Source organism: Solanum verrucosum, unplaced genomic scaffold (genome assembly GCF_900185275.1).
Source record: "Solanum verrucosum unplaced genomic scaffold, falcon-dt-bn FXZP01000269.1, whole genome shotgun sequence".
Taxonomy (NCBI): Eukaryota; Viridiplantae; Streptophyta; class Magnoliopsida; order Solanales; family Solanaceae; genus Solanum; species Solanum verrucosum.
In genome coordinates, this window is record NW_026020334.1 from 191,306 (window position 1) to 209,945 (window position 18,640).

Here is an 18,640-nt window from a genome sequence, read left to right on the forward strand (position 1 = left end):
CTCAATTATTATAATAACCTCCACATTAAATAAAGTAAACATTTATTATTATATTCTCTACCCAATTATTTCTTTCAAATCTATCAATACTAGGGTGGGGAGGCCCGTGCAAATAGTAAAAATGTTATGGTTGTAAAAATATTGTAATATTAATGAAGCAAGGGTTAGGGTGTTTGTAGAAGATAGATAATAGGATCTATTATATTATGTACTATTAGAAATATTGAGAATATGTACAATAGACATACTAACTAATGTAATATAACCAAAATAATAATATAGTACATGTTGCAGTTTTGGTATATAAGATTAACATGGCATTGTCTATCATATTGAGAGGACAGTGCAGTTTGCCTGGCCATAGCTAATGTTGCTGATGCAAAAAAACAGAGCATAGGGAGAGTCATTCATTATATTGTCCCTAGTATAAGGAGAAGCGACAAAATGTTGTGTGGGAGCTCCTGTAATTAGGCAGTTTAAAGTATGTTAGAAAGTGCAACTATGGCAACAAATAGCAAATAAATTTTAATATAGGGAGCAATTGCAAAGGGAAGGACAAAGTCAGTATAAAATGCATAGGTTTGCTGTTGAATGTGTGTGTGATTGGCTTAATAGTCTAGGGTGAATGAGGCTAGCTAGTAGACAGAAACCTTGTTTCTATTGTTCCTATTGATAACTGTGTGTTATAGTGTATGACATTATAAGAAAGCAGAATAAGAGAAATGTAGAAGAATGTATGCAGTGCAAGGTATGCAGAGAAACATGTAAATAGGCTTATATTGCAGTGTGAAATGACAAGCATTAACGCAAGAGCAAAGGGAGGGTAAAGTTTTATGCTATCAGGAAGACACAGCAGACAACAAGAGTTGTTTGAGCGTCATTTATTTGAATGTCAGCAACATTATTCATAATCAAATGTCAAAAGTCTAATTCTGTTGTTTATAGTTGAAAGGTAGTTTCATTGGATGTCAGTTGAGCTGCTGCAAGTAGTACAAATAGAAGGAGTAAAAAATTGGTGTCAGTGTGCAAAAGAGCTGCTGCTAAATGTGAAGCAATGAAATTGGTGAATTGTTGCAACTGAAATAAGCTAATTGAACAGTTAACATGAGAGGAGGAAGTAAAAAGAAATTGTCAACCAGTTGATTTGAGCATGCATATGAACATGGATAGACTGTTTTTAGCCCGGAATTAACGTGAGAGTGTGCAATGTTATGTCAGACATAAACAAAACCAAATTGTGAAATTTGAAAGCAGACAAGAGCAAGTGCAAAAGCAGTAGTATAACATAAGTATGACATTTAGAATGTTTTACAGCAACCATGTGGATACGTGTATGAAAGAAACTAAACTACAGCTAAAAGTACAGTTTTTTAGCAGCAATTATTGGAGTGAATGTAAATATGTGGAAGTCATAATCATTTTGAGGCATAGTTTGGGGTGAAAGTGAGATGTAGACTGACCTGTTACACCTTTTTGGTTGGTGTGGGTGGTTCAAATTTTCCCAATGCATTTGAAGGACCAGCTGCAGCAGTTGTTGCCATCACTTCTACCTCACCTATTTCCAAAGGCTTTATCTTTTTAGAAGTCCTATCAGTAGTGCTCTGTGTAGTATGGTGTTTTTCCATGTAGGAAAGAATGGACAAAGTTGTAGTCGTGGTATTTGAGCTGCTCCAAGAAGACTTCCTTAGTTGAATTTCGAATACGTTGCTTGACAGCATCTCATGGACATGATTAAGAGACAATGATTGTCGCTGTAAATGTAACAAGTTAGAAGAAATAGTTTAGAACAAAGCATACGTGGTCAATTGTTTGTGCTGAAGATATATGCTATTATGACAATAAGTGTGTACAAGTAGGTAGTGGGAATAAGAGATAACCTTAGTGCAAGTTATGTCAAATATGTCTTCTGCTGTCATGGACAGTAATTTTTCTCCTAATTCAGCAGAGATAGATGCTGTGGTTGTAGCAGTATCGTCAATAAGATCAATTTGGAAGCTACAACTGAAATGAGGGGAAGTTTGAAATATGTGTATAATATACGCTATATTTTGTAGAAAGTGTAAGTTAGAAGTCAGGAAAGTATAGTACCGAGGGACTAAGGATGTTTTCCGATTGCATTTTGGACAGTCAAAATCCTTTCTATCCTTTGTTCGCTTCTTCTATTTGCATCCTGAGCATTCAAGCACACAGAAGTCTTGGAACTCATCTAATATGGCCATCTCTGCTTGAACATAGAACACTCCCATCTGTGGGAAGTTTTGAGTATTTAGGCAAAGCTATAGAATGGGAGAATGAATAAGGATACTGTCAAATAAGCAGCTTTAAGTATGACTTACGGAAGGTGCTGATGAGATTTCTGCAATAAAGATAAGTTGTTGGCCAGAAGGGGTGACTATCATGGGAGCAATAAATGAGCTTGTTGAGGTTGTAGCTGATGGAGAAGTTAACAACAGTGTTTTGTTTTCTTTTGCCCTATTGTTAGAGCAAATAATATGTTTAGTAGGCTCTTTACATGCAAAGTAAAGGTAAAGAATAAATATGAAAGGTCAGTACCAGTTGAGGAGTGCAACTGCTTAGGGGTAATTTGGATTCACCCGTACTGTGGAATTGTACCTAGTCTGCAGTGACAGCCCTGTACAGCACATAAGTTGTATATTGTTTTGTTATAATATAAAATTATGTTGGTAAGAAGTTGAGCGCATACGTACCTTGATAAGTAGAGATTCCTATACTTCTTCCAAGGATTACAAGTAGATCTGTCTCTGTTGCCATTTTTGAGGAAATTTGGTGTCCTATTTCTCCACAATCCTCCCATAGAGTGAAGAGGAACAGATTTTGCCTGAGAGTGCAGAACATAAGGACAAAAGAGTAAGGAGTATGATAATGCGTAGATAATAATTGATGATGTCAGTAGAGAAGTGCAAAAAGTGGTTACTTATTCAAAATATTTGCCGAAAATGGGAAAGCAGAATGTAAAATCTTATACTTACTGATTGTCACAAAGGGTAATTTCTCGACACCTATGATGACTGCGACCGGCGGTTTTTTAAGGACCACAACGAAGAACGACTGCCAGTACATCTGCGTATATAACACAGAATGAAATGTTGCAAGTGTTGTGCAGCAGTGAAGATGTGTATTTCAGTCTGATAATAGCTACAACGATTGATGTACCTATTTCAGCAGCAGAATCAACCACCAGATGAGGAATGCGGTCAAAGCTGGTGATATTCAGTTTGGTTGGCGGTGGAAGCGGCTTTTCAACTTCATTAGATGGTTTGATTTGTTCAATTACTGTTTCTTTGTCAAGAATCCAGTAAAATTGATGTATTGGCTTGCCATATGAGGTTGGTGAGACTTTCACTCTTGCAGTAGAGATGAGGTACGTGTTGAAGAGTTTAAGTGTAGCTGCATACTGCTCGATTTCATCAGTGTACATGACGGCCCTAATTTGGCATTCCTGAAAGTAAGAGTTATAGAAAGTTGACATTAACTAAGTTGAGAGGAAAAGAGCAATATCTATAACATAAAAGATAGTAATGAGGTGACCTGTTTCATCTTCCAAAATTAAATTTTGGAATGTACATTTCTTGTCAAGGCTTTCTCGGGGGCGGCCTATTTCAACAATTTGAACTTTGCAAATCCAATCTCGTGTTGCTGGTTCTATTTGGCCGATGTTCAGTCTTAGTACCATGGTTGTAGGAAAGATAGCAAACCAAATAGCAGTATCTGCGGGATAACATGAATAGTAAGTGAAAGTAGTTGCAGTGTTGTGTGTATGAAGAGGGCTGATTAAATTAGGGAAAAATTAGTTGAATGAAAGCAGCAGTGTGGAGTAAAATGGACCTTGTGGCTGCATAAATGAGCTTTTGATGTAGTAACAAAGCAGTAACAAATTCTTGTAACAGCAAGTTAGGACAAACACTAAAGCTAAAGAACAAACTCATAAAGGATGACATAGGATGTATCGTACTATTTACGTTTGTTGCTATGTTCATCTGCTAACCATTTATGTGTTATTAGTTTTTTCTCAATCATGAGGTATAGCTGTACAATTGTAGAATGCGAAAGTAGGAGATTGATAATTAGCTAGAAAGAAAAGCAGCTACAGCCAAAATCACGAAACAAAGTATACTACTTAAGAGTTGTACCTCTTACTATTGGGTGGCATGAGATATAAACAGCGGAAACATAATAAAGTTTGTATGTTCCAAACAAAACAAAGTGAAGAACAAATGAAAAAGAAAACAACAGAAGATCTGTTACAGCGAGAGAAAGTGTTGCACAATATGAAAATCTTTACTGAAGTGAGTATGTGATGGCTTATGTATGACTTAGTATCATAGAAGATACAGTTTGTGCAAGAGACCTAATCTGTCACATTTATATCCAAAGGCAGTATTAAGTCTTACGAAAAGTGTTTCCTATTTTTCATAGAAACTCAATTTTCATGTGACAATTTAAAATTTGAATAAAAAGAAACCAAAAAAAAAGACAAAAGAAAACAGCTATGCTGCAGATATTTTGATCATGTTGGGCATGAAGGTAAAAGCAAACTGCTGTACCTATGGTATATCTATGAAAGATTGAATGCAGCTAATAACTATAATTTGTATCAATTTTTATTTTCTGTTTTGGTCAGAAGTAGAATCTGCAAGAAAACAAGAAAATGGGAAGAGGGAAAAGATGAAAAGGGAAGAAAGAATACCTAAGAAAAGGAGCAAAAATTTATCTTGAGTGAAAGGCTAGTAAATTTATGTTGTATGAGTAATATATATATAAGGGTAATATTATATATTATTGTATATATATATATATATATATATATATATATATATTACCTTATCCTTATCCAATTTGTTATTTTAATATTTTTTTGAAATATATAGAAATTATAAAGGACCAAAAAATGACATGTGTCTTGTTAGAAATTCATGGGTTTTGGTTGCCAATGAAATGGTGCCAAAAAAGGCAGAAAATCAGTACATTTGGTAGTCCAAAAAGAGACCAAATCATTACCTTTGACTACCTAATGTAATGATTTTGTTTGTTTTTTGGCATTATTTCATTGCCAACCAAAGTTGCATGAATTTTGAAGAACACAGTTGTAGTTTAATCGTTGTTTCTAAATAACGAAAAAATTTATTTATCTATCTATATATATATATATATCTATATATCTATATATATATCTATATATATATATATAGAGAGAGAGAGACACTGTCACACAGACATCAAACGATGTGTCATCTGGTTAGTATTGTAGCAAAAATAGTATAGGATTAGCGTTTTGTTTCTAGTGTAAAATTGAATGTAGGAACTGTTAGGCTTAAGGTAGATAATGCATTTTTGTAAAAGTAAAATACATTTGAATGCCTAATAAGTTGACAAGCACACAGAGATTACTACTGCCTTTGCTTTTTCTTTGACTACATGCGAAAGTTGAATGGTATTCCTTGTAGTTTCTCCTAAAGTAAGGGAAATTCATTAATGTGTATTTCACATTATTAGGGGCTTTAAATGTGAATGATTTGAGCCTATATCATTACAGAGAGTTTAGTGGTAGACAGCTGAGGGCAAGTATTTAGCGAAGTTGTTTTATTGAAGGTAATATCTTGGTGTTCAATTAGGGTCAGTGAAGACAGAATAACATAGTACAATGTAGACTGAACAATACAGCAGAACAGTAACAGAGCGAAAAAAATAGAGAGCCGGAAAATGCAGAAACTTACGTTTGTCAGTCAGAAGTTTGTTCTTTATTTCACCAGCTGGAGAAGTGTGAGTTAGAAAATCCTACAGAAGGTGTAGCAAGTATGCAGTGTATTAGTTAAAACTATGCAAAAGCGAAGATTCAAATGAAGATTGCATTCTTCAGAGCACTCTAATTAACTACAACGTGAAATGACAGCCTAGCGACAGTAGAGTATATATCAGAAGGCAGATATGTGGTAAAGGCGCAAATAGCAGCCGTGTGTGAGGGTGAAGTGTATATGTGGTTAATACATTGCCTAAAGTTGTTGGATTTTCTCACATGCTTGTAGCTTAATATGAGTCAGTTATATAGAATTGGGATGAAGAATACATGTAGCAGACTGTAAATACTGAGATGTGGTTATTATAATGGTCATTTACCATGCACTGCTGTATTAGAATCAGGCACAACCCTTTCAGCAAGAACCTCAAATTTCTTCTCTTCTCTTTGTCCGGCAGTATCAGCAAAGTCCCGAACCTACATTTGCATATTAATGCAGAAATCCAACTTAAAAAGATTTATGAATTAAATCCAATTCTGCTATAATGAAAAGTGTGATCAAATTGTTCTGTTGTCCTTTGAAAAAGTTTTACATCAAAATTCTTCTTAGTTGTTAATTATCAGTTCTCGCACACTAACTGAGTGATTTTCTTTGTGATAAAGATGACAAAAATGGAGGAATTGTTGTTTTCTTTGAGAACTTATGAAGCTATCAGACATTACATCAACTCAAAGTGGAGTTGAGAGAGTTACGTCTAGTTCATCTTCATTCAAAGAAATGGAATCACATCACATATACAGTAGCTAAGAAATTTAACAAAAGACCTCCCATGAATCAAGTCTGTCAATGGGTTAATTCAATTTAAGACAGAGTGCACATCATAAATTCAAAACAAGCTAGGGATAAATTATAGTTCTCATTTTGTTTTTTACCTCTGTTACTAAGTTCGCTCGATGTCTATTTTTAAATAAATTTCTACAAGCTCCATCTGGGTCCCTGTACAACATAGTTAAGCAATCATCAAAATCAAAGGCAGGTAAATACAACAAGATTATAGAGTAATCTCTTACCTCTTTTTTATGTTTGAAGCTCCTGGATTACTGATAAATTTTTGCTTACAAGAGCTCCCAAACAAACCTAGTTTTCTGGTAGAGCATATGGAATTTGGAGTTTTGCTAGTAAATGGTGAATCAAATGGCCCAATTCTCTGAGTACTTTTTGTCTTGCCTTTAGATTCTAGCCATGGTCGAAGTTTTGCCTCCATGTCGATTTTGACCTTTGGAGTATTTCCTTTTTGTGCTGAGGCAACAAAATTGGATATCTCTCTTCACCTGCCTGCTAAACTAACTGTATGAACAGATTCTTGGTACTCTCCAGGGTTCTATGAACAAATGAAAAGAATTGACAATGTTAAGAGCAGTGCTACATTTGTGGTACTCAAAGGCAAGAGATGATATATACAACATCCTACCAAGCAAGCGACCATTAAAGCACGACTTGTTCCTCCAAGAGAGTGTTGCAATACCCTTGTCAATTTGCTTTCTCTATAGGGAATTCGTGGTTGGTTGTTGTTCAGTGCATAAATGACATTTGATAGTGCAAATAAGGACTGGTTGATCTTAGGACTCTCTTGTAGACGAATTCCAGTGTTGCAAGTTCTTCTATTGTCTTCGTTACCTAATTCAGTGACATTTGAGTTACAATATGTGAGTAACTTTTCAGTTCAATATTTTAAAAACAATTCATGGTTAGATTTAGTAAATTTTTAAGACCTGCAAAGTCAATAAGGTTCAACTTCCCAGTAATGACATTTCCAGTATCATCACAGCTTGGAGTAGAAACATAAACCGTGACCACAACATGGCTCCTGCTAGAGACATCATTAGCGCCCGTATGTGCAACTTTTCTCCTCTGAACCGCACAAGAAAATGCTTCTTGAAACTCTGAAGTTGAACTGACAGCAACTTGTGCAAGTCCTTTGAGATGAATCTGCCCATCTTTGTCGTCCAATATGAAAATTTCTTTCTCCTTAAGTTCAAGTAGATCATAGGACCTATGCATGTAAATTTCATAGTATGATATTGTTACGGTACTTTTCCCCTGACTCTTCGAGAGCATAGAGGACATTGCAAGTGGCATTAGAGCAGGGAGGTTTTCACTTCCCTGCATCAGCAAAAAAAATAATTCAAAACAACTTCACATGTACATCCAATGGTTGCATATATGGGATAAGCATATGCATGGTATCAATCTAAATAGTCTGATATGTCCTTTGCTCAATCGTGAATGTATGCTATAGAAGTTATAGAGCAGCAAAAGACTTGAGAAGAAACATTGAGTAGGTTTGTTATAACTTATAACTCTATATATATATCTCCTACTCCACGAGTATATTTTAGCATCTAGTCCACTTGCAGGAGTGATGGAGCAAGTTGTGTTATGCAGACAAATAAAACATAGCTGCATGGTGTATGTTTTGCCACTCCCTGTAGCAGCATAAGCAAATATTGTTACATTGTAACCTTCTAATATCCGTGGGATCAAAGGACTGACTTCTTTGCCAAATATTTGGCTTATATTGTTATCTTCTTGACCAAAAAATACATCCAACTTGTAGCGTTCATTACAACTAAAGTCAAAAACAAAAGGTTCTCAGGATGAGGTTGTAGTAAGACAGATTTAATCTTAACACATGCCAACAATTGATAAAAAACTTACCTAGTTTCATGATCTTTGAGATGAACTGTGACATCCTCAGAAGGCTGACATTCTGAGTTGAGAACAGAGACAGAAGAGATTGGGTTTCCATCTATCGAGTTGATTTCTCGAGGAAGAAAAGGGCGAACTCTAACAATTACTCTAACTTTTGTGACCACAGTGGATTCTAATTGCTGGACTCTTCCAGGGGTTGGCAAGTTTTCTGTTTGACATGCTTTAAGACCATTCATTTGCATATTAATGTCAGGGACAACAGAACCTGTTTATTTAACAACAATAAAATAAATAACATTAGCATTGAAGATTTACGAACCTTAAGTTTGTACATCACACTCCAAAATTGACAATTATTTTTCCCTTTTTTAACACTGTGTATGTGAGAGAGATGAGTTCCAAAGAGATTAGTGCAGTTTCAAATTCTGAAATGGCGGTCTCGGTTTTTTTTTTATAATTAAAGTGTTTGGGCGTTTTACCTTTGGGCATGGGTTTGCATGGCCCAACCCCAACCCATAAAGCTTTCATCTTTACCAATTGCACTCAATAGCCAATTTTATGGAGTTGTTTAGTTTTGACCTTTAAGGTTTTTAACATTGAAATCATTGTACTTTTAAATTATGGGTTCGCATATAGAGTTTGTTGAAATGCTAGTGAGGTTTCACATGTATATTTATGCTCTGCATTGCAAATACTGGATTTTCTACCTCCACTAGGTAGAGTAAGGTCATGGTACACACCCCAGCTGTGGGAATTTCACTGGTATGTTATTGTTGTTGAAATTACTTAGTTTTGATGAACATGGCACCTAAGGGGTGCATTAACATCTGGTTTTGCCTGCTTTTGTACCACGTCAAGCTATATGTGAGTTTGAAGAAGTGTGAGTTAGGGCAAGTGTAGGTTGAAAACACTCCCATTTGATGCATATTTTGTCACGCATAAGGCTAACATGTGTAGGAGCGTAGGTTTGTTAGTGAGAAGTTTGTTCTCTATTTTGGCAGCTGAAGAAGTGTGAGTTTGAAAATCCTACATAAGCTGTAGCAAGTATATAGTGCATTAATTTAAAGTATGGAAAAGTGAAGATTGAAATGAAGATTGCATTCTTGAGACCATTGTAATTAACTACAAGGTCAAATGACAGTCTACCAAGAGTACAACATATATTAAAAGGCACATATGTGGTAAAAGGGCCAATAGCAGCCGTGTGTGAGGGTTAACCATTTATGTAGTTAATACATTGGGTAAAGTTGTTGGATCTTTGGATAATTCCCAAAGTTAACTGTCTCTTTAGTGTAGAGGACCTGGAGAAAGAAAATCGTCTCGTTCTTTCAGCTAAACTATTGTATTTTATTCTTTAAATGAAGAAGTTGTTCTTTGCTGTTGAATTATCTTTGATTGACGTATTCAGTACATATTTGTTATGCACATGAGCAATGTAGAAATCCCAGAAGCAGTAAGTGGAGTTTTCCTCTAGTTTGACACGACACATATACTGCAAATCAATACTAACTAAGGCAACTAACGAAAAAATTGGCTGACATTTGCAGATTAGTAGAGGGAACTCCTACAATATAATACATTGATTTGTTTAGAGGGCATTTCCATTATATCATATAACCCATTTAGGTATAATTACATTTGATAAGAGCCATTTTGTTTCCACTGAAATGAGTACAGAGAGTAGAAGAGAATGACTAAATATTATAATATGTCTATGTCATTGATTGTAGTGTGTACAATTCAGAAGTCATTTAATTTCATAAGAACTACAAGAGAGGAAACAGAGATCCAACTAATTGTCTAGGAAAATCAGGAAAATGAGCAGAGCAAAGGCAGGTAGCATACCTTTGTTAGCTTGGAAGATCAATGAACTCCAAAGAAGCTTTGCATACCCAAAAATTGCTCAGAATTGCCTATCCTTTCATCCAATACATAGAGCTATCTTGGTTCTACCTGAAAGTGTGAATTACCCAAACTAACACATCAACTGATATATGTACTATTTTAGTAATAAGAGTAGTTCCAGCATACATAAAAAGTTAACAGTCCATCATAAGTAATCCCCTGTGAAGGATCTCAACAATATGAAAGCATAAATAGTTGGCACATAGGAAAAGAAGACTTGTAATAATTTAGACTGCAAAGAGAAACCCCTATGTTAAGGCATAAGGTTATTGTTTTTTGGCATTAATTGATTGGCAACTAAAACAACATGAATTTTGAATAAGACAGTTGTAGTTTAATTGTTCTTTCTAAATAAGGAGAAAAAATATCTATCTATCTATCTATCTATCTATCTATCTATCTATATATATATATATATATATATATATACTCTCTCTCTATATATATAAATATATATACACACACACACACAGACATATACACAGAGACACACATATGAAATGGTGTGTCATCTGGTTAGTATGGTAGGAAAAATAGTATAGGATTAGCATTTTGTTTTTACCGTGAAATGTAATGGAGGAATTGTTTGGCTAAAGGTTTAGGTTTAGGTCCAAAGGCAAGCAAAACTTACAACATGCATGTATAGATAAGTAAAGCTTAAGCATAGCAGAAAAACCATGACTTAATAATTGTAACTCCTTAATTGAAAATCATACAGAAATTGAGTACATAACTGTAAAAAAAAGGTGAACAAGACAGATATAAGCATAATAATACCTTCATCTCTTCATTTACCACTGCCATTTCCATTTGCATTTGCAGTTGAATGAACTGATGGAGGCGCAGGTGGTGACAATTGCATTTGTTGAAGATGTGCAACGGCAGTAGAAGCTTTAGTATTCACTTGTACAATATCATTATCCTTGACTTCCAAATGTTGTAGCATTTTTTGGATCAGTGAGACATGCACAGCACGATTTTTAGCAGCTTCTTTTTCCTAAAGTAATACTGTACTTTCAAATTGTTTGAACTTTTCCAAATACATGTTTAGTTTTGGCTCAACTTCAGCTTCTTCTTTTTTTAGTTGCTGATTTTTCCTTTGCATATCCTTTAATCGATGGAGAATTGATTGAACGATATGTAGAGGAAAAATGAGGAGGCAAAAAATGGAACAACTAAATTTGAGGCAAAACAGAAGTTATGCTTGGAAAAGTTAAAAGAGTTGGAAAGTAGAGTATCACTTAAGGAGGAAGAAGCTGCCAAAAATCGTGCTGTGAATGTCTGAGTGATCCAAAAAATGGTAGTAGATTTGGAAGCGAAGGATGATGATGTTGTAGAAGTGAATAGTAAAGCTTGTGGCGTCGATGGAGTTTTTTATTAAAAGGATTTTTGGTAAATGTGATTGAGTTTTTACAGATTCAAAATTTGTCTTAAGATTTTGAATTTTTGTCCACAGGTGTTTTTCGCAGATGCAATGAAGAACAAACAAGAAGAAGAACAAAGACAAACGAGAAAGAATTAAAAGAAATGACGAAGTGGGGGTACCTGTCTTGATCGATAATTGTTGTCTTTTAAAGCTTAATGTTTAGATATAGATGAACTGAATGTAGTGTTCCTCCAATAGCAAAATCGTTCTTCAATTGCACGGTTATTTCTATGGTGAGCAGATTGTTGGAAGTATGAAAAAAAACCTTCAGGAAAATACAATGGACCAAAGGCTAAACGAAGTTACAACATAGATAAAATAAACTGATCAGAAAAATACATAAAACCTAGAGAAATGTATAGTTGTGAAATTAGTGAGACCTTCAAATCATCAAATGTAAATAGAGGTGAAATTGAGAACAAAGTAATATGAAGTATTAAATGTTACTTATCTTTATAAAAACCAGCTAAAGTAAAATGATCTGAAATTTAAGAATGTGTAGCATGAGGGTGGTTAGTTGTTACATTTCTTGTTTTTAAAAGTATCATGAGAATGCTTTTCGAATAATTTCGTCATAAACTACATTGTATGTAGAATGATCATTTGTATCCTCAGCTGTAGACGGGCGTATTAATATTTTTACGTTGTCTGAACATTTTGCTCGAGATAAAGCAACATAAAGTTGTCCATGCGAAAAAACGGGTTTGCGCAAATAGATTCCAACAAAATCTAATGTTTGACCTTGAGCTTTGTTTATAGTCATAGCAAAACATAACCTTATTGGAAATTGTGTTCTTTTGAAGGGAACTGGTAGCTTTTCATCTTGTGATGCCAGTAATGGTATCTTTGGAATAAAAACGTGTTTATTTTTAAAATCACCACTGGAAATAGTAGCACTGATAACATGTGACTTAAAATCATGACATATCAATCGTGTACCATTGCATAAACCTTCAGTAGGATTTAAGTTTCTTAATAATATAACTGGACAATATTTTTTCAAAGTTAATCTATAAGGTGGTAAATTAGCAGGATGTAAGGTGTGCAAGAAATCTTCAAATTGGCATTGATCATTTGGTTCTATTGTTTCATCAATAGCTATATAGACTGTAGCATCATCGGGAAATCTCTGTATAAGCATGTCATTTATTTCATGAACAAAATCATTTTTTGTTGTCAAAATAATACGGGAAGTTATAAAGGATGGATTAGAATAAAATGTACGGAAATCGGGATAAGTTACATTAAACAAAAGATTCAAAGATTCTATTTCATATGTAAAGGGAATGACAAAATTATTGGGAATTTCAATTTTGTTGTAGTTAGTTTTTTCTTGTCCATTTCCAATTCTCATTAAATATGCACAAAATGTTGGATCTTTTTTTGCACGCATGTTTTCAGATAAGCACAATTTTTCGAGATGATTCCAAATATGGGAGCATAATAAACTTTGACCAATAAAGTCTTCTTTTTTCCCATTACGAACAATAGGAAGTGTTTGTCTAAAATCTCCCCCAAATACTACAACTTTTCCACCAAAAAGTGTTTTTGTATTCATAAGATCTTTTAAAAGTGTATCAAGAGCTTCAATAGTGTTTTTTTTTTGCCATTGAGACTTCATCCCAAACAATTAACTTTGAATCTTGAATTAGAGTCGCTAATGAACTTTGTTTACTAATATTGCAAGTGAAATTTTCATCGATGTCAATAGGAATTTTGAAACGTGAATGAGCTGTTCGTCCTCCTGGAAGTACAACACCAGAACTTGCAGTTGCTAAAGCTATGTATCCTTTTGTTCTTATAGCAGCCAACAAAGCTCGATAAAGGAAAGTTTTTCCTGTTCCACCAGGACCATCAATGAAAAAAACTCCTGATTTATTGGAATATACTCTTTCAAGAATTATATCATATGCCCTTTTTTGTTCAACATTTAATTTGCTTTGAAGATGTATATCTTTTTCAGAGACTATTATATTTCTTTTGCCTCATTAGTTGTTTTAGAGAAGCTAACATTTCCAAATATATCTTTAAATTCACTTATGTTATGTCCCATTGAAAGTAGAACTTCATTGATATGATTTAAAACTAATTGGTGGATATCTTTTTTGGTAATAGTTGAAATAATTTTGAAATCTTCTGACATAGAGTCTTCATATTTTTTCCAAAGATCTTTTGGGTTACCAGGATTACAATAAACTAATAATGTTGCAAATAATCTTCTTAAACTATAAGGCATTTGATAGCTTACAGCTTCAGACATACACTCAATTAAGTTGTTATCAGAATGTAATAAGCCTTTTTTTTCTGCAACTTCTCTAAATGTAGCGTAGCATTTTTCATCGATTGTGCGTAGATCTTCGTAGGATTTTGGTGCTCTTATGTTCATTAGAAGTAACCTAAGATAATATCTTTCTCCTTCGGTTGGATGACATGTGACAATACGTCCAATAGTAAAGCGTTGTTTTCGACGTGACCACATTTTGTAAGATGATGACCATACAAAGTGTTGGGGAAACTCTTTATATAGTAAATTAAGATTCGTAGCATCGTTATTCATTTTGTTCATACGAAAAAATTCTGTTAACATTGTTTTCTTTATCATTGGATTGTTTATTATTTGATCGATAGTTTGGTTTTTTTTGAAAGAAACAAATTGTTGTCCATCAAGATGCAACTGTAATTGGCAAACACTTGGAGTCATTTCACTTATTGGAAAAGCAAATAGACGCCACACAGCTTCTGGAGGAGAAACCCATCTACCAGATTGGTATTCTTTGATTTCATCTATTTGTACATTAGTATCATTATTATGTACAAAGAATGCAATTTTGTCATGTCCTTTGCAAATATATTTGTAAATGTATTTTATAACCTTAATGTCAGAACATATTTCAACATTAATATGACAACCGAATTTCTTGAGTAAAAATGGATTGTACGGGACAATCCAAGAATTATCAATGTTGTGTCCTCTAACTTTGATTGGTGTGATCATTTTTGGTCTTTTGTAAAGAGGATATGAATTCTTTCCTTTGGTTGTTTGTTCAGTAAGTTGTTTTGGATATTTAAACTTACATTTTCCTTCTTTTTGCATGCAAGAATTTGAAGGATTTAAATAGCCACAAGGACCATGGATCATGTGCTTGGTCACAAGTTTGTGCAGATGATGATCAATATGAGGATCAGGTAATTCAGCGCATACAATTTTATCATATGATTGTGGTGTTAGCAATTTATATCCATCCATAAGTATAATGAGAAAATGGGCATGTGGAAGACCTCGTTTTTGAAACTCAATTGTATACATAAAAGCGGCAATCTTTCAAAATATGTTGGTTTTTTGAATATCTGTTTTAAGTTCTTCTACTTTTGCTCTGAATACTCTACTAACTAAATCAGGTCTATTTTGAACTTCTTCCATTGGCTGTAAATGTTCTTGTATTTCAGGCCAACAAGGATTACAAGTCATCGTCAAAAATATGTCTGGTTTTCCAAAATGTTGTACCAAAGCAATGGCATCCATATATCTTCGACGCATATCTCTTGGTCCTCCTATGAAACTACCAGGAAGGAATTTTTGTCTGCCAATATTGGAAGCATCTCTTTCTCCTTGCCTCAATAAATCAATAATTCCTTGAAAGGCTTCAACTCTAAATAGATCCTGATTAAATGAAACAAAATCTAATCTTTGTGTCTCAAGTTTGATATATTGGTCAACTATGTATTGTTGAATTACCCTTCCAGAATGTAAAGTGTCATTTGGTTCTTCATCTCTTATTTGAATTTTATAACAATAATATTCACGACAAGAAACAGTTTCTCTTTTTCTCAATCCTTTTGATAAAACTGTAGACTCAATGTGAAGGAGTGTATCAATAGAACTGATGTTTTTTATACTTGGTAGTTGCTCAGATTCACAAGAAATTTGGTTTTTCGAATAATTATATGTCTTGTTGAATTTTTTAATACCACAATGCCAGCCATTTTGACCATAAGGAAACAAAAGTGGATATTGTAATGGGTCATAACATCCATAATAGTAATTCACTAATTGGGTTTTGTTACTATGAGTGTAAATTCGAATATGTGGTGTGGGAATTTTATCATTTAATTGATCTTCAATCCAAATTGCGCCAACTTCAGATGCAGTTGGTAAGTTATATGTTCTTTGGTCTAAATTGGAACTTGAGTTTAGAGCAATGTAAAATTCAGATAAATTTGGAACAATTGTTAACGATCTAAGAAAAGTAGAATAAGGATTAAGTTTGAGCATATCCATGAGTTTTGTAACAATTAGCTTGTTAAGATTATCTGATAATGTCATTCGATTTGTTAGTTCATTTTCATTATCATAGAAATATAATTGTAAATTTTTAGCTTTTCCTGTTGAGGGTATCAAATCATCAATGAAGTGATACATTTGTCCTTGAACCTTAAATGTATAGATGCCACGATTTCTCTTTGCTAATTCTTTATCATAATGTACTCCAAGTGAAGTGAAGGCAAACATATTATTGTAGGCTCTACTATAAGTGCGAAAATGTTGACACTCTTTGGAGTCACCCAAGAACAAATTTCGCAACTCTGTAGGCATCCTATGAGAAGTTAGTCTAATTGATCCATTATCACAGCAAAAACCTGGTGATTCATATTGAAACCTTTTTGCTAGACAAAATTTGCAATTTGGAACTTTCTTTAAAAGCAAGTAATCTTTTGGCACTAAATTATCATTTTGTAGATTGATTTCTAACTTATTTCTACCTGTGCAAGGTAAAAAGAAATTATTTGTTACATATAAAGTGGAAAGAAGACATTGTTTTTAATGAGTTTGGTGAAAAGAAGCATACCTTTATTTGCAGAATGTGTTGAAGGTAATTTGCTTGCAACATGACATGCAGCTGATGTTGATCCTAGTATGAGGAATAGAAATATTTATAGATAGCTAGGTAATTAGGAAAAATGAACATACTCAAAATAGTTGAAGTAATATTTTTGAACTGACCTAGTTCAAAGCTAGATAAGCAATCGACCATATGTTCTCCTCTAGTTGAGGTACCTGGTACGTTTGTAGTTAGTTGAAGTGTGTAACTATAGCTCTAGATATTTAGAACAGAGATTTAACAGAAGGAAGAACAGAATATGCTTAGCTAACATTGCTGAGGAGATAATGAAGAAGTCGTAATTGTAAGAGCAGCAACACTATTTGATTGATGAAGGGTTTTTTGTCTTTTTGATTCAGCCCTTTTTTCTCTTAGCTGGGATAAAAGTGATTGTTTTCTCTCCAGTGACATTTGTGCATATCTAGTACGTCGACACAAATTTCTATCAGAAGTTTGTTTTTAGGTAGCCACATTATCTCTGTTTTCTTCTATTCTTGTTTGAAGTAATTGATCATTTCTATTTGACCGAATGGAAATATTTATAGATAGGTAGGTAATTATTAGAAATGAATATAGGCGAAATAGGTGAAGTAATATCTGTGAACTGACCTTGTTTGAAGGTAGATAAGCAAGTAACTATATGGTCTCTTCTAGTTGAAGTGGATGGTACATTTGTAGGTTTGGAAGCTGCAACAACAAAATGAGGAAAGTAAATCTATTAAGAGTAGGTCAATTGAAGCGTGTAACTATAGCTATAGATATTTAAACGATAGTTTTGGTAGAAGGAACATAAGAATATGCATAGTTAACCTTGTTGAGGAGCTAATGAAGAAGTGGTAATTGTAAGAGCAGCAGCACTATTGAATTGGTCAAGGTTTTTTTGTCTTTTTGATTCAACCCTTTTTGCTCTTAGCTGGGATAAAAATAACTGTTTTCTGTCCGGTGACATTTGCGCATATCTACTATGTCGACGCAAATTTTTGTCAGAAGTTGTTTGGTGGGTAGGCCGATTATTTGGATTTTCTTCCATTCCTATTTGAAGGTAGTCATGATTTGTTAAAAAATTGTAGAATGTAATGCAATGTAGCCAATATACATAGACGCGGGGAAAAAAAAACCTATGTGCTAGCATGAGCGTGATATGGAGTAATGACAAACATCATATAAGCATTAGAATATTTTGATGGAAGACATAACATTGTATTTTAGAATGTAAGATAAGTTATTTAACAAAAGATGTTTTCACAGTTTGAAATGTGTTTGGTAGGTGAAAAGGCATATGAAGAACTTTATGTTGTTGCGAAGGATGAATCTATTCGTATTATTGTGATGGACAGTTTTGATCACTGGAAGAATAGGAATGGAAAACATAACTTCGTTAGGTTGTGTTGCACCATCAGTAAAGCAAGATAATTATTGTAAATATTTAATGATGCTTACATTTGGGAAAAGTGAAGTAATTAGTTGATCACATGAGTTAAAATAAACAAAAAGTAATATTGTGTACCTAAGGAAATTGCGGAAAGCATATTTGCTATGTAACTATACCTACATAGCAGCACGGTGTGAATATAAAATATAAGGTAAAGGACATTTATCCTGAAGTAAAAACACCATGTAGTGGAAAATTCGGCGTAAAATAAACAATATTCTGACGATGAGTCACTATTACGGCAGAAATAGACTGAAGAGACCATATGGCAAATAAGTCAAACATATTGTATGCATTTGCAAATGACTTGTGACAATTTGAAAGCACCAAAAGTTTCATTCATATGTGTAAAGTTATTACGGGGGGAAAATTTGGGATAGGTTTAGGTCTTCGTACTGTCCAAGTTCTATCTTATCTCCATTTTCAGGAAATAAAATCTCATTAAGAGGAGTTGCTAAAAGGTTGGACGCACTTTGTAGGGAGAAAGATTGCTATAATATGATTTTGAGGTACAAAAATATGAAGAGGT

General features: G+C 33.9%; 2 protein-coding genes and 2 pseudogenes across 3 annotated transcripts in view; 1 reads left to right on the top strand and 3 right to left on the bottom strand.

The window, feature by feature from the left end:
- The window catches only part of LOC125836845 (putative pentatricopeptide repeat-containing protein At1g74580), a 127,646-nt gene that overhangs the window by 14,996 nt on the left and 94,010 nt on the right, over positions 1 to 18,640 (top strand). The gene's annotated exons all lie outside the window — the stretch shown is intronic.
- LOC125836847 (glutathione S-transferase U9-like) overlaps positions 1 to 18,640 on the bottom strand; it is a 60,037-nt gene that overhangs the window by 1,400 nt on the left and 39,997 nt on the right. The gene's annotated exons all lie outside the window — the stretch shown is intronic.
- On the bottom strand, positions 1,464 to 3,694 carry LOC125836846 (replication protein A 70 kDa DNA-binding subunit B-like; annotated as a pseudogene).
- LOC125836834 (kinesin-like protein KIN-10B) lies at positions 5,626 to 8,710 on the bottom strand (annotated as a pseudogene).